Raw genomic sequence first — 15,125 nt, forward strand, 5'->3', positions numbered from 1 at the left:
TATCTAAAAGTAATCTGGAAAAAAAGAACCGAGTTTGGGTGATTTGGGGTTGGAAAACGAAGAAGATATTTCATCGGACGAAATTAAGGGGTGGCCACGCATCGCGCGCCTAGTGACAATATAGGAAGAAGATACAAGAAAATAGGTGACCATATAAGTTTAATGTTAGAAAAAAAAATGGTAAAACTAGAAGATAGTTTAACTGCTATGATAAGAATAACAAAAGAAAATGAATAAGTAGATAGAAAAACGGAAATTGAAAAAAATAAAACAACAAGCAAAAAAGGAAGTACAACAATTAGAAAAAGTAAAGAATACTAAAATAATAGAACTAGAAAAAGAACTGGAAATATTAAAAGAAATGTATGAAATTAAACAAAAAGAAAAAGAACAAAAAACAAAATTAGCAAATGAGATAAATAAATTTAAAGAAAAATTGCAATTAGAAGAAGAACTAGAAGAAAAAGAAGAAAATAACCAAGATAATCTACCTGAAATAAGAATTGACGAAATAAATAACGATGATCTAGATGAACAACATTCGGAAACAAACGAAACATATGCGGAACTTTTAATATATTATTTCAAGTTTGAAACTTAGAATTTTGAATGGTTCCATAAAGATTATAGTCCATAGATGTTGGTAATTATAATAAAACTTAAATCAAAATCAAATTAATACTACTGCAAAAAGAAAAACAATTTAACACTAAGAATGACAATAATATTGAATATTTGTTCTTTGGTTTTACATTGGTTTAGACAATTAAAGTCAATAATCTAATTTTAATTTTCTTTAATATTTAGTCATGTAACTAATACTTATTAAACTTATTTTAGCATGATTTAGTACTTTTAAATTATGATCATTTTCATTATAACTTGTTAATTTGCAATAGTTGTTTTACGCGATTTCATTATTATTATTATTATTGGATATTTTAGTGCCAGTAATCATATCATTGTTTGTGTTGTATTCTTAAGAAGCACCTTAGATAGTTGTATTTTTGTAGGACTGAAGAAATATTTGAAATACAAGTAAATTATATGTTTGTATGAATACTTTAGCGAAAAAACCCGAAAAAACCCAAAAACTCGAAAAAATCCAAAAAAACCTGAGGTTGAAAAAACTGAGTTTAATTGGTTTGGTTTGGTTTATAGATTTAAAAAACCCGACACAAATGGTTTGGTTTGATATTTGAAAAAATCGAACCAATCTGACCATGTACACCCCTAATCTGCATCATTAAAAGATTTAGGTCGAATGACATCAGTACATTGAATGTACGAGTATTTAATATAGCTGAATAACAAATAACTGAAAGAAAGGACTGCAATAGATAACAATGTACTCAAGCTGAATGTAAAGAAATAAAAGAGTTAAATCATTTAAAGTTTTACAAAATACTTTTTCATCTCTGAACTCAACATAATAAGTGATATATAAAAATACACTTTCACTCTATTTGGGAGATTCTCTAACAAACACATCACTATGAGCTACTTGATCATACAACATCTCGCTCACGCTGTCAGAACTGTCCTATACTTTGTCGGGGTATGGAACACCTCAACTAAGTGGATCCACTAATCTATGCTTAAAAGGAACTAAGGAATCATCTAAAAAGTATGACCCTTTACCCATGTTGGCATTGTAACACCCCAGAAATTTTTTTGAGCTAAGACTCGAACCATCCTTCGTTGTAGGCAAAATTTTATCGAGGAATTTAAAATTTATTGTGTTTTAAGGTCACTAGACGTAGGACCTTGAGTTCCAAGAAGAACTAAAAAGAGTTCATGCAAGTCATTCCTAAATTCTTCTAAGTTTTACGTCAACTTCAAACGACCATAACTTTCAGTATAGGATGAGTTAGGTGGTCCATAAGATATCAAATGAAAGGTTTTTGAATTATATTTCCAATGCCACCAAGTCTGATAAGTTTTGAGGTCGGGTGAGTAAGTTATTCCCTTTTGAAGTCAGGCTATCCAAATAAGAAAGTTACCCAATTTTGGTCTTTTCCTTATCCAATCAGACTTAATTCGTTTTTAGTAAGGTTTAAAGGGTATAAACGGATTAGGTTCAGTTTTATAATCCTAATATACACCTATGGTTTTAGTTGAAAGTTCAAAAAGAGGAAAGAAGATAAAAAGAAGAGAAAAGAGGAAAAGATCAAGGCGTTCGTCGAGATTCTTGAAAATTGTTGCGGATTTTCGCCATGGGTTTGATCCCTAAGAGGTATGTAAGTTCACATAGCGTTGGATTTTTTCACCCACGCACAAATCATGTTAATTTCAGCTTAATTTCGTTTTAGAAAGTTGAAAGTCTTGATGATCTTGAATTGTGTTCTTGAAATTGGCTTCCGTTCTTGCATTAGGATGGGATTCTTGAGTTCTTGAGGAAATCGTGTCGATTTTAGGGTCATTTATGAGTAGATTCTTGTGTACATGTGTTGGGTATATGAATCTAGAGAGAAATTGAGAAAAAAAAATTGAATCTACGCGAATTGGAGTTAGAAAATGAGGAAGAAAAAGTCGGACAAAAAACAAGTACCAAGTCCTCGTCGCAAACCTGTTCCTTCAGAGTAAACTTCTCCTCTCCGAGTCGCGGACCTGTTCCTTCAGAGTAAACTTTTCCTCTCTGCGTCATGAAGATATCGTGGACCCTACTATCTCAAATTTATTTCGCGACCAAATATTAAAATGCATCTCCGCGTCGCAGACTTGCTCCCAGACAGTGTTTTCTTGACCGTTTATCATGATTAACTATCTAAAAATACTTTTAATCATCACGATATATTTCCTACCACAAATCATAACCTTGAATTCATAATTCTAATTCAAGGTAGAGTTAAGAGTTAAGTATTGAGAGTTCTCTCGAACATTTTGAGAAAGTCCCTTTGAGTCTTTTTTAGGAGTCTTTTACAATTTCTAATAACTTGTTAGACTCGAGCAAGTGAGCATGAGAATGAGGATAATGTATTCATGAGTCTACTTTATCATCATGATATCCCATAACACTTGAATTCATAATTTACATTCAAGAGAGAGTTAAGAGTAGAGTTCAAGAAATTCTTTGAGTTGAATTGCGAATCCTTTGAGATCACCTATCGATTTGAACTAAGATTTGAGGTACTAAGTATGAGAATGAGAATAGACGTATACATGAGTTCCATAATGTTCTTTAGACCCTTGAGTCGAGTCGTTCACGTTATAAATTTCACATGAACTTCATAAGTTGAGCATCTTTGAGAGGAGTAGTGTCTTCAAGTTCTATTTCTTAAGTATTGAGTTCCCAATCCTTTTGAGATTATATTCCTAATCATAAGACTATCATATATTACCCATGAAGGTCCTTGAGTTGAGTTGTTCATGCCCATAATTCTGCATGAACCCTATGAGTTAAGCATTCTTGAGATGAGGTAGTATCATGAAGTCCTTGAGTTGAGTTGTTCGTGCCCATAATTTCGCATGAACCTTCTAAGTTGAGTATTCTTGAAATGAGTAGTATCATTGAAGCTCTTGAGTTCTATGTATGGTTATTGAAAACATTGAATTGAGTCGTTCACGTTCATAATTCAGCATGAACCCTATTCTAAGAAGTCTTTTACAAACCTTTTTAAATTTGTTTTAAGACTTGAGCATATGAGTTTGAGGAAGAGTAGAGATGAGTTTATTTTTCTTTAAAATGATATATGGGAACTAAGTAATTCCAAGAGTAAATGTTTTTACATTTAAGTGCATAGGAAACTCTGATTTCCAAAAGAGTGTTCATGAGCAGTTCAGAGTACCATCTCTTTTAAGAGATTGATTTTGAGTAATAATCTCAAACCACATAAAATTTATGTTTTTATACATATGAGCTAGTTATATTTTGGGAGTAGTATTGAGCACCGATATGGGGACGAGTTTGAGTTCAGATAATTCAAAGTCTCCATAAACTGTATAGCCAGCCAGAGGCGTATCCAGGATTTCGGCTAGATGGGTGCACGATTATGAAAAAATATATATTAAATATAAATTTGAACGATTTGACTTTTAGGTTCTTAATATGAACCTTTAAATTTTAAAAATTATAGGTCAATATATATAATATTACTAGTTTTGAATTATAATATACACATTTGATTTAATTATATAAAAAAAATTACCGTGCTAAATTTTTTAGGAATTTTCAATGTAAATTTTTTTTAAAGATTAAAGGAAAAAAATAAAAGCAAAATTAGTCGAAACGTCAAAAGTGTAACTGATAACCACTTGGAGATGTGTTACTCGAAAAGGCAAGATAGATATAAGATTTAAATTTCTATCGTATTATTATATGATACTTTGAACATGGGTTCACACATTTATATTTAAATATTTTTAAAAAAATATAACACTACTATATATGATCTAGAGAGGGGAGCATGGGTTCGCGTGAACCCACGGCACCCCCTCTGGATACGTCTCTGTAGCCAGCATGGGTAGAAAAAGGTCATACTTTTTAGATGATTCCTTAATGATTTTAGGATAGACTAGTGTATCAACTTAGTAGTAGGTTCTATACCCCCCAGCAAAGTATAGGACGGCCCTGGTAGCGTGAGGCAAGACGATGTATCATCATATAGCTCATAGTGATGGTTGTCGGTTAGAGAAACTCCCATAGAGATATTTTTTATTCTTATATACACAGAGTTTATTTTGTATTTTCATCTACAAACAAAGTTATTTTGTATCCTTGCATACAAACAGAGTATAATGTATTCTTAAATACATTGAGTTGCCTTCTACTCTTTTAAGAGCTTTCTATATATTGCATCTCTTATTGTTGCTTTATATTGAGTTGAGTATCTAGAGTTTGATTATCCAGAGTCGAGTATCCTATTATTGAGTTGAGCCTTATTTCACTGAGTTGAATATCTTATTATTGAGTTGAGTCTTGTTTCACTGAGTTGAATATCATATTATTAAGTTGAGCCTTATTTCACTAAGTTGAATATCTCATCATTGAGTTGAGACTATTTTCTCTAAGTTGAGTTGGACTATGTTTCTTTGAGTTGGGTTGAGTTGAGTTGAGTGAGTTAAGAAGAGGTAAGTATGTTTCTTTTCCATCAGTTCAAGCTTATGTTATTCTTTATAATTCCCTTACATACTCGTACATTCCATGTACTAAGCCATTTGGCCTACATCATTTCACGATGCAGATACAAGTACTCAGGATCATCATTTGGCGTTTCGTTGATACCACATGCAATTCGAGTTAGCTATGATGAGCCTCCTTGTTTTCGGAGGGTTCCACTTGTACTTTCAGTTATATCAGCTGTTAGGATGTCGTGGGTCTTGTCCCGACTTCCATCTTTGTCAGTTAGAAGGTTCATAGATAGACAGTAGAGTTTCAAAAGTTTGTTCATTTATTTTGTTAAATGTTTTAAAGACTTAAGTTGCCTATTTATGGCGAGTTGAATATATTATTTTTATTTAGAGTTATCTATTCAGTATTGTTCAGATTATTTTAAAGTTGAGTATTTGAATTGAATTCGGTTTTTAAGCTTTTGTATGCTTGAGTTAGTCTTCCGCTTATAGTCAGCTAGGATGAGGGTTCTCTTGGGGACCAGCAATGGTTCTCGAGTGCCGGCCATATCCAGGGTATAGACTCGAATCGTGACAAACTTGGTATTATAGCACAGAGTTCAAGTGTCCTAGGGTGTCTATGAAGCCGTGTCAAGTAGGATCTTATTTATGGTTGTGAGGGGCCCACTTCTATAAATGAGGGACTACAGACATTTAAGAAAAATTTCCTTTCTTTCATACTCTTAATCGTTCAATTGAGCTAAGTCATAGAGATTCATTCATACTCGTGTGTTTCACAGATTCATTCGACTACCCCTTATACTAGAGGTGGGTGAACATTAAAGTTAGTCCTTTATCGATGAGTTGTTCTTAGCAAGAGTTATGAAAAAGTCATGAGACACCAGAGGGGCTTGAGAGGAGCCCATGAGTGAGTTAAGTGTTGAGTTTCAAAGGAATGCACTCATTATTATATGAATCGTGCATTTGAGCTAAAAGTAAGTTGTACTCTCTTCCTTAAGCCTTGTTTCAGCTAATATCCTTATGAGGAAGTATGATTAGAGCTTGGGTAGTATTTTTGCCCGAAAAGGTAACATGAGTTACGATATCATGAGAAGTAGTAGTGAAAGTACCCAGAATTAGAGGAAAGTATGTAGAGCTTTAGTAATCTAAGAAAAAGAGATGGTATTTTGACAAGCTATGTTACTATAGGCATACACCTAGTAAGTTATTAATGAGGAGCTTTCCCTTATGGGTAGACTAAGAAGTGATGAGTTGTGAAGATTTCATCATAGGAGGTAGAGTGTGTTTTAGCTAGACAGGAGTTTTTCATGAAGTGTCATTGTGTAGGTAATGACCAAGTGTAAGTGTCAAATAGAAGAGCAAAACTATTCATGAAGTGATAGATCTAAGCTAGGCTTATGAATTGTTTGAGAGAGTCATGATGTTCCAAAGGTTATAGAACCGTTTAAGTAATGATGTATAATAAGTGAGCAAATAGTACTTTAAGTTGTGAAGTGGAATGTGATGGTAATTTGTGAGTGTAGAGACTGAGAGGTAAGGATTGACTACTTGTCATAAGGTCTTAGTTGACGAGTGTTTCTAAAATTGTGCATAGTAGTGGTGAGTTAGTATAGTAGGCGAGCAATCATATTGATATTCGGGTTTAGTAATAAATATTAAGCTTGAATTTGAGATAGTGTCATGATCAAAAGAATGGCAACATGAGGGTGATGATGTTAGTCTTGAGATTTGATCTGGAAGACTTGACATTGAGTAGGTGAGGAATTTAGGTGATTAGCTGCAATAACTATGAGTGGTGCAAGTGAGAGACCCTAACCTTTAGATAAGGGCAGAGAAGTGTGGCTAAGTCACAAGAGTAGTAAGAACATTAAGAGGTTAAGAGAAACACCTTAGAAAGAGGTCTTAGTACCTGCTTATGGAGAGTTCGGTAGTCAAGAGATAAACTTCTCCCGAGTATTAGAGTAAAAGAGGATGTAGACCAGTTAGAGATGATGGAATAGGTCCATAACTTTCAAGTGTCAGCTTTAGACCTAAAGGGGAGATGACAAGATGAGAAATCAAGTCAAGTGTTCGAGAATAAGATAGTAATGAGTTCTAAGGAGTATGGGAGATATCTTTTCAGAGGTCCTTTTTGTAATGGAGTTTTTAGAGTACTAAGCTTGAGTATTGTAAGAGCATACCATTATACTCAGACCTTAGTAAGAGTAACCCCATTTCATACCCAGTCCAGTCGTCTCCCAAGGGGGACATATTGTAACACCACAAAAAAAATTGAGCTAAGACTCGAACCATCCTTCATTGTGAGTAGGATTTTACCGAGGAATTTAAAATTTCTTGAGTGTTAAGGTCACTAGATGTAACACCTTGAGTTCCAAGAAGAACTAAAGAGAGTTCATTCAAGTCATACCTAAATTCTTCAAAGTTGCACAATATCAATCATTAATCATATTCTTGAACAAATTTAATCTAAGAAAATTATATATCATAAAAGAAATTGAAATAAAATAGGAGAAGAATTTATTTTATGAATTTAAAATTGAGTGCATAGAATCACCTTAGAAGAAATCTATTGTATGTGCCAAGCTTCTCAATATAGATAACATAGCATGATTCATTAAAATTTAGCAAATATTGAGCAAAAAATAGCAATGAAGCAAAAATATAAAATTTCAACCAATAAGATGAGAAATCTTAGTCTATGAAGAATTTTTACAAAGAATAGAACACGTATAGTAAGTGTAATTAAGATAAATATTCTCAATACATATATCATTATGTAAACTACAACTACTCGAAAAAATAAAATAAAATACATTGAAAATTATGTTGAAACATTTCCTAAGAACAACTAAAACTAAAATGGTTAAATTCATGTATGCATAATTTGGTAGTGAAAGGTAGATATATAGAGGTTAATTTTTGTCTTTTAATCTCCCATTTTTTAATACACTATTAATTCACGTTAATAAAATTAATTAAAAAATGTAAAATTAAAGGTGGATGAATCATATAAAATCTCTAATTGAGAAGGTAATTATAGTGGAAGGCAAAAAGTTGATTAAATTGAATGAATATTTTTTTAATTATAAAAAATAAAATAAATAAATTTAGCTTTCATCTTTTAACATGTTATTACTCCACATCAATAAAACTTAATTGAGAATTATAAAAATTTAAGGTGGAAGAATACATGAATATATATTATAAACTCTAATAAAGAAGATAATTATAGTGGGAGGTACATGTAACTCAAAAAAAATTTATTAAAATGATTTTAAGATGTTACAAATTTGTACATTAAATAATTGAAAGTTATGAATATGAAAAGCTTGAAAGTTATGATTTTATTTATTAAGGAACTATGAGTTAAGGAGATGCTTTTACAAAATAAAATAATTGAAGAAATTCTTAAAAAAAAGATAAAAGATAAATAAGAATGGCAATCATAGAGAGATGTCACATCACCTTTTATATATATATATTTATATATATATAGGTATCTTATGAGAAATATCTTTTGTTTTGTCCTACATTGATTTTCTTCGATAATTGTGTTGATATCCTACATATTTAATTTTAAAAATTTACTTGAATGGTTGTCTTTTAACAAATAATTTCTGCTTTTAAACATATTTTTTATTTATTTTCATCTATAGCAATACTTATACTTGATAGATATTCATATTCGTATATTTTTAAATACTTTTTTAGTCTTGTTCTTTTCTTCTATGCTTTTCTTAGAGTTTTTTAGTCATTGTCTTCTTCATCCTCTATCTATTCCCCACAATTCCTCAGTTTCTGAATCGAATTCAATTTCTACACAGTTATTGTTGAGAATATAATTAACTAATAAAAGTGTGTGCTCTCTCTAACAGCTTAAATTTTTAGATGAGATGATCACAAACTTCAACTTGATAACAGAGCAGACAAAGGTTCTGGGATCAAACCTCACCGCCACCCAAATTACAAAGAATTTTCACGTAATTGGCCCATAAAAAAGAATCAGGCTCTCACGTGAGGGGTGTATGGAGTATGTTCCAAATAAATCAAAAATAGATGTGTAGAGGCCCAATCTAGCTCTAAAAAGGTTGTTACTATAGTCATGATGATTTTGACAAAGAACCTCATGTAATTAAGTAAAATAATCTGAAAATAAGGTTGTACTAGAAAGCAAATAGAAGATCAATTTTTAATGTAACATTTACAATATAATTTTTAATACACACAAAAATATATTATAATAGTGGATGTCAGATATTTTTGGTATGTATAGAGGTCTGATGAGTTGAGTTTTAAGTTATTTGTTGAATTAGAAGTTGAAAATTATTTTTTATTTATGTGCATGATTGTAAATTTTGGAAGCATACTAATGTTGTTTATTTTATAAGTAGGTGACATCATACACCAATCATGACTCTATTGAACAAATTAAATATATCTCATCTAATAAGCAACTTGAATTATTTAAGAAGATGAGTTTTGATCACTTTCTTGATCTACAAATCCAAATAATGTATTTGTTGTTAGAGTTAAATGAAAAGAGGCTGATCTTTTGTCTTAGAGAAATCACTCCAATCGCTAGTTTAAATTATTTAAGTGAAAATGATATTGATAACGGCTTTGACTATATTGTTTATCATTAATGAGTTTTTGTTCTCTTATAAGAAAAATATGAACAATGTTGGTAATTTAGCATTTTAAATTAATAAAATTTGTCATTTGGAAAGCCTTTGTGTCCGTTAGTGGCAGTTTTCTTACATATTGTTTTAAGCAACATTACTATCCACTCATTATGTGCATTTCATTTTGGGCTTAATTGCTCATTATTTTGGAGGAAATAAAACGTTGGTGGAGACTGATCATGGGAAGCACATTTGTTGTCCGTTGTTAACATTGGTTATCAAGCATCAATTCTATTCTTTATTCCTCCATTATACCTTATAACATATGTAACTCCTAAGGCCATTATCTTCACTATTTGGTACCCCATTATCTTCTTATTTATTCCTAGGAAGACTTCTTCTACTATAAATAGTGGTGGTCTTCATTTGTTTAACACACAAGAAAATATAGAGTGCATAAAATTTATCAAAAAAGAGAGTTCTCATTAGTTGAAGGGAGGTGTTTCTTTTGTGGAGCTTTGGACTCAACTCTTGTCCAGAGTTGTTGAGTTATATTTTGTGATTAGGTTGTTGTATCCTGGAGGGGACAAGTCAAGAAGGACTGCTGCTGGACTGGTGAAAAACATTTACTGCAGTGGGCTTGAATCTCCTTAAAGAGAGTGAGATATCGGCGCTTCAGCATGAAGAGATTTATTTCTTCATTTTTATTTTCAATTGTAATCTTGTAATTTTTGTTATTTTGTAATTTTTCACTAACAATTTTAAGGAGATTCAGTAATGGCTACAATTGAAAAAACCGCGGATGTCAAGATGGGAGACCTTAATAAGCCATTTTGGTTCAATGGTAACCATTTCAAGAGATGGAAGGGTGAAGTACTTTTCTACTTAAGTCTTCTCAATGTTTCTTATGTGTTAACAGAGAAGAATCCTAATAAAGTTGATGACACCTCCATGGATGATGATGAACTTATTTCTCATCATGAGAAAGTGGAAAAGTACGATGGTGAAGAGGCAAGGGGCCAAGATGCACTTTTACAAACAAAAGAGAGCAACATCACAACAAAGGTAAATTTAATTACTTCAAATAATACTACTCCTGAATCTCACAAAAATACTTCTTTGAAGCCTAAGAAGAAAAAATTCAAGAAAAATAAGGGTAGACCTCCCAAGAGAAATAATGGTGAAAATAACCAAGCACAAAATCAACAAGTTCAAGGTAAGGGACCATGCTTTATTGGTGGCAAGAGTGGGCATATTGCTTGATTTTGTAGATTTCGAAAACGTGGTCCAAACCCTTAGGCAAACGTTACCGAGGAACTTTTTGTGGCAGTGATTACTGACATAAACATAGTTGAGAGTGTTGATGGATGGTGAGCTGATTCTGGTGCAAACCGTCATGTCTGTTATGACAAAGACTAGTTTAAAAAATATACTCATTTTGAGGAGCCCAAAACCACCATGCTTGGTGATTCACATACTACTCAAGTGCTTGAAACGGGAGATGTCGAATTGTGTTTTACCTCTGGAAGGGTGTTAACTTTGAAAGATGTACTTTATACTCCTTCCATGAGAAAAAATTTGATGTCTAGTTTTCTTCTTAATAAAGCAGGCTTTAAACAGATTATTGAATCTGATCAATATTTAATAGTGAAGAAGGGTATTTTTGTGGGGAGGGGGTATGCTTGTGATGGGATGTTTAAACTGAATGTTGAAATGAATAAAGTTTCTACTTCTGTTTATGTGCTTTCTTCTACCAATTTTTGGCATGCTCATTTGTGTCATATTAATGATCGTTATGTTGGAATCATGAGTAGTTTAGGATTAATCCCAATGATTAAGAAGAATTTTGAAAAGTGTGAGGCTTGTAGTAAAACCAAAATCACTAAAAGGCCTCATTTTCAAATTGAAAAAAAAAACTAAATTGTTAGAATTAGTTCATACTGATATTTGTGAACTTGGTGGAATTTAACTCGTGGAGGTAATAGGTATTTTATCACTTTCATTGATGATTTTTCTAAGTTTACATATGTTTACTTGATGAAAAATAAAAGTGATGCTTTTGAAAATTTTAAAATTATCTCCATGAGGTTGAAAATCAGTTTGGAAGAAAAATAAAAAGAATTAGAACTGATAGAGGCCGTGAATATGAGTTTAATTCTTTTGTTAGATTATTGGGAATAATTCATGAAACTACTCCTCCTTATTCTCCTTCATCTAATGGTGTAGAAAAAAGGAAAAATAGAACTTTGGTTGAATTGACTTATGTCATGCTTATTGAGTCACATGCACCTTTAAGTTTTTGGGGTGAAGCTATTTTGACTGCTTGTTATGTGTTGAATCGTGTTCCTCATAAAAAGTCTAAATTGACACCTTTTGAATTGTGGAAAGGTACCACAAGCCAAGTTTGAGATATCTAAGAGTTTGGAATGTCTAGCCTTTGTGAGGCTAATGGATCCCAAGATTACAAAATTGGATAAGAAAGTTACCACTTGTGCTTTTCTTGGTTATGCTTCAAATAGTACAGCCTATAGATTTTTTAATCTTGAAGATAATATTATAATTGAATCATGTGATGCTATTTTTCATAAAAATAAATTTTCATTTGATTCTAAAAATAGTGGGGGTCAAAGGATTGAACAAAAGATTTTGTCACTACCTAGTTCTTCTACTTCTACTTTGAAAAATAAAGAAGTTAATGATTTTGAATAAAGAAGAAGTAAAAGAGCTAGAGTAGAAGAATATTTTGGTCCTAATTTTTGTGTGTTTAATGTTGGAGATGACCCTCTCACTTTGAAAGAAGCATTATCTTCACATGATTCTATTTTTTGGAAAGAGGCTGTAAATGATGAAATGAAATCACTAATTTCTAATAAAACTTGGAAGTTAGTTGATTTACCACCGGATTGTAAAACTATTGGTTGCAAATGGGTCTTAAGAAAAAAGTTGAAATTGGATGGATCTATGATAAATATAAGGCTAGACTAGTTGCAAAAGGTTTTAAACAACCAAGGTCGGCTCTATGTATAGTTTAATAAGGCATTGGCCTTAGGCCCCCAATTTTAGGGAGCCTCAATTTTTTATTAAGAATAAATTATGTGTTAATTTTTTATAGAAAAACATTGATTATTTATGATAAAAAGTATATATTTAAAATTATTATTTTATTCTCTTCAACCCCATTCAACTAGAAGAAATCAAGAAAATATTGTGTTTATTTTCTTACACTCTCTCTACTAATACTCACATTATTTTCTTTTTAACTCCTTTTACACTCTTCTTTAAATTGTTGATAAATTAGAGTAATATTCTATCAAAAATATCATTTAATAGTCGAAAAGTGTTGAACAAATTGAATTGTAAATTCTTTTTCCATTTCTTCTTACATTTTCAAGCATTACAACAACCATAGTTCAAGCATTACAACAACCATAGTAAAATGTGGGGTAACCAAATTATCAACTTTATCAAAGCTATGGTTCTAACTCTTATATTTATTTGAAATTTGTCAACTTATTACTTGTAGAACTATGTTAACAATTCATATAATGATTGCCCGAGTAAAATAATATTTTTCAACGTTGAATTAATAAAATCTTATTTAAAACTAATAATTGAAAAAGAAATCGAATAAATCATTTATATATAAAAAAAATATTAAGTAATACTTTGCATTTAAAATGTAAGAAAAATAAATTTTAAATAAATGCATGTGAAGTTTATTTAGATTTGAGGCCTCTAATTAAGATTTCATTTTAGGCCTCCGATTACGTTAAGCCGCCCCTGTAAACAACTAGAAGGCCTAGAATTTTTTGATACTTTTTCACCGGTAACAAGAATTACATCCATAAGACTTTTAATTGTTACGGTTGCAGTTTTTTATTTGCAAATTCATCAAATGGATGTAAAAATTGTTTTCTTAAATGGAGACCTAAATGAGGAAATTTATATGGATCAACCCGAGTCTTTTGTTGAAGCAGGCCAAGAAAGCAAAGTATGTAAACTTACTAAATCCCTATATGGCATGAAACAGGCATCAAAGCAATGGCATGAAAAGTTTGATTCCTGCATGATTGAAAATGGTTTTAAAACAAATGAGTTTGATAAGTGCATATATCACAAGTCTTGGAATAATTCACATGTGATTATTTGCTTATATGTTGATGATTTATTGATCTTTGGCTCTAACATGAATGTTATTGATGAAGCTAAAAATATTTTTAGAAGTCATTTTGATATAAAAGATCTTGGTGAGGCAAATTCTATTCTTGGAATAAAAATAACAAGAACATGTGAGGGAATTTTCCTTGACCAGTCACATTATGTTGAGAAAATTTTGAAAAAATATAACTTTCTTGATTGTAAGCATGTTGCTACTCCTTTTGATTCAAGTGTTGACTTATTTCCTATTGAAAGTGAAAATGATGTAATAAATCAAAAGGAATATGCTAGCATAATCGGAAGTTTGAGGTATGTGACTGATTGCACTAGGCCTGATATTGCATATGCAGTAGGAGTACTTGGCAGGTTTACAAGCAAGCCAGGTAATGAACATTGGCATGCTATAACAAGAGTTACGAGATATTTAATTAGAACAAAAAAATGTGGTTTGTTTTTTAAAAAAAATATCTTGTTGTACTTGAAGGCTTTTGTTATGCAGATTGGAACACATTATCAGGTGATTCATGTTCTACCACTGATTATGTCTTTACTTTAGGTGGTGGTGTTGTTTGTTGGAGATCAAAAAAGTAAACTATAATTGCTAACTCTACCATGGAGGCTGAACTAATTGCTTTAGCTTCAACTAGTGAGGAAAGCGAATTGGTTAAGAGATTTATTATTTCAAATACCTTATTTTGAAAAACCAATTCCTCCGATTTTAATTCATTATGATAGCACCGCTACGATTGGTAGAGTTTAAAACCGTTATTATAGCAGTAAATCCAGACCTATAAGGAGGAAACACAGTAATGTAAGATCATATTTGACAAATGGTACCATTAATGTTGATTATGTCAAATTTTGTGAGAATCTTGCAGATCCTCTTGCTAAGGCCTTAACAAGAGAAAAGGTCTAGAGCACATCGAGGGAATGGGATTGAAGCCTATAAATCCTTGAGTCATATATGAGGAAACCCAACCTGGGACTAGAGATCCTATAACTAGGTTCAAAGAGAAAAACTAATCATATGATGACCTGTTGTGAAAAAATGCACTATTTTTTTTTATTCCCTCCCTATGATGTGAGTGCATTGTTTGCTGTAGTAATTTGTGAAGGTTGAGTTTACAAAACTCTTAATGAATATTTGTAGCCCGTATGGGTGGAGTGTTAAACTTACAGGAGCACTCTCGACAGATTTCACCTATGTGATGTGTGGAAGTAGGTCGCTTCCTATAAGAATTGGTTTATTCTCAAAAGCACACATGAAACCGGGAT

The sequence above is a fragment of the Solanum stenotomum genome, chromosome 4 (assembly GCF_019186545.1).
Source record: "Solanum stenotomum isolate F172 chromosome 4, ASM1918654v1, whole genome shotgun sequence".
Lineage (NCBI taxonomy): Eukaryota > Viridiplantae > Streptophyta > Magnoliopsida > Solanales > Solanaceae > Solanum > Solanum stenotomum.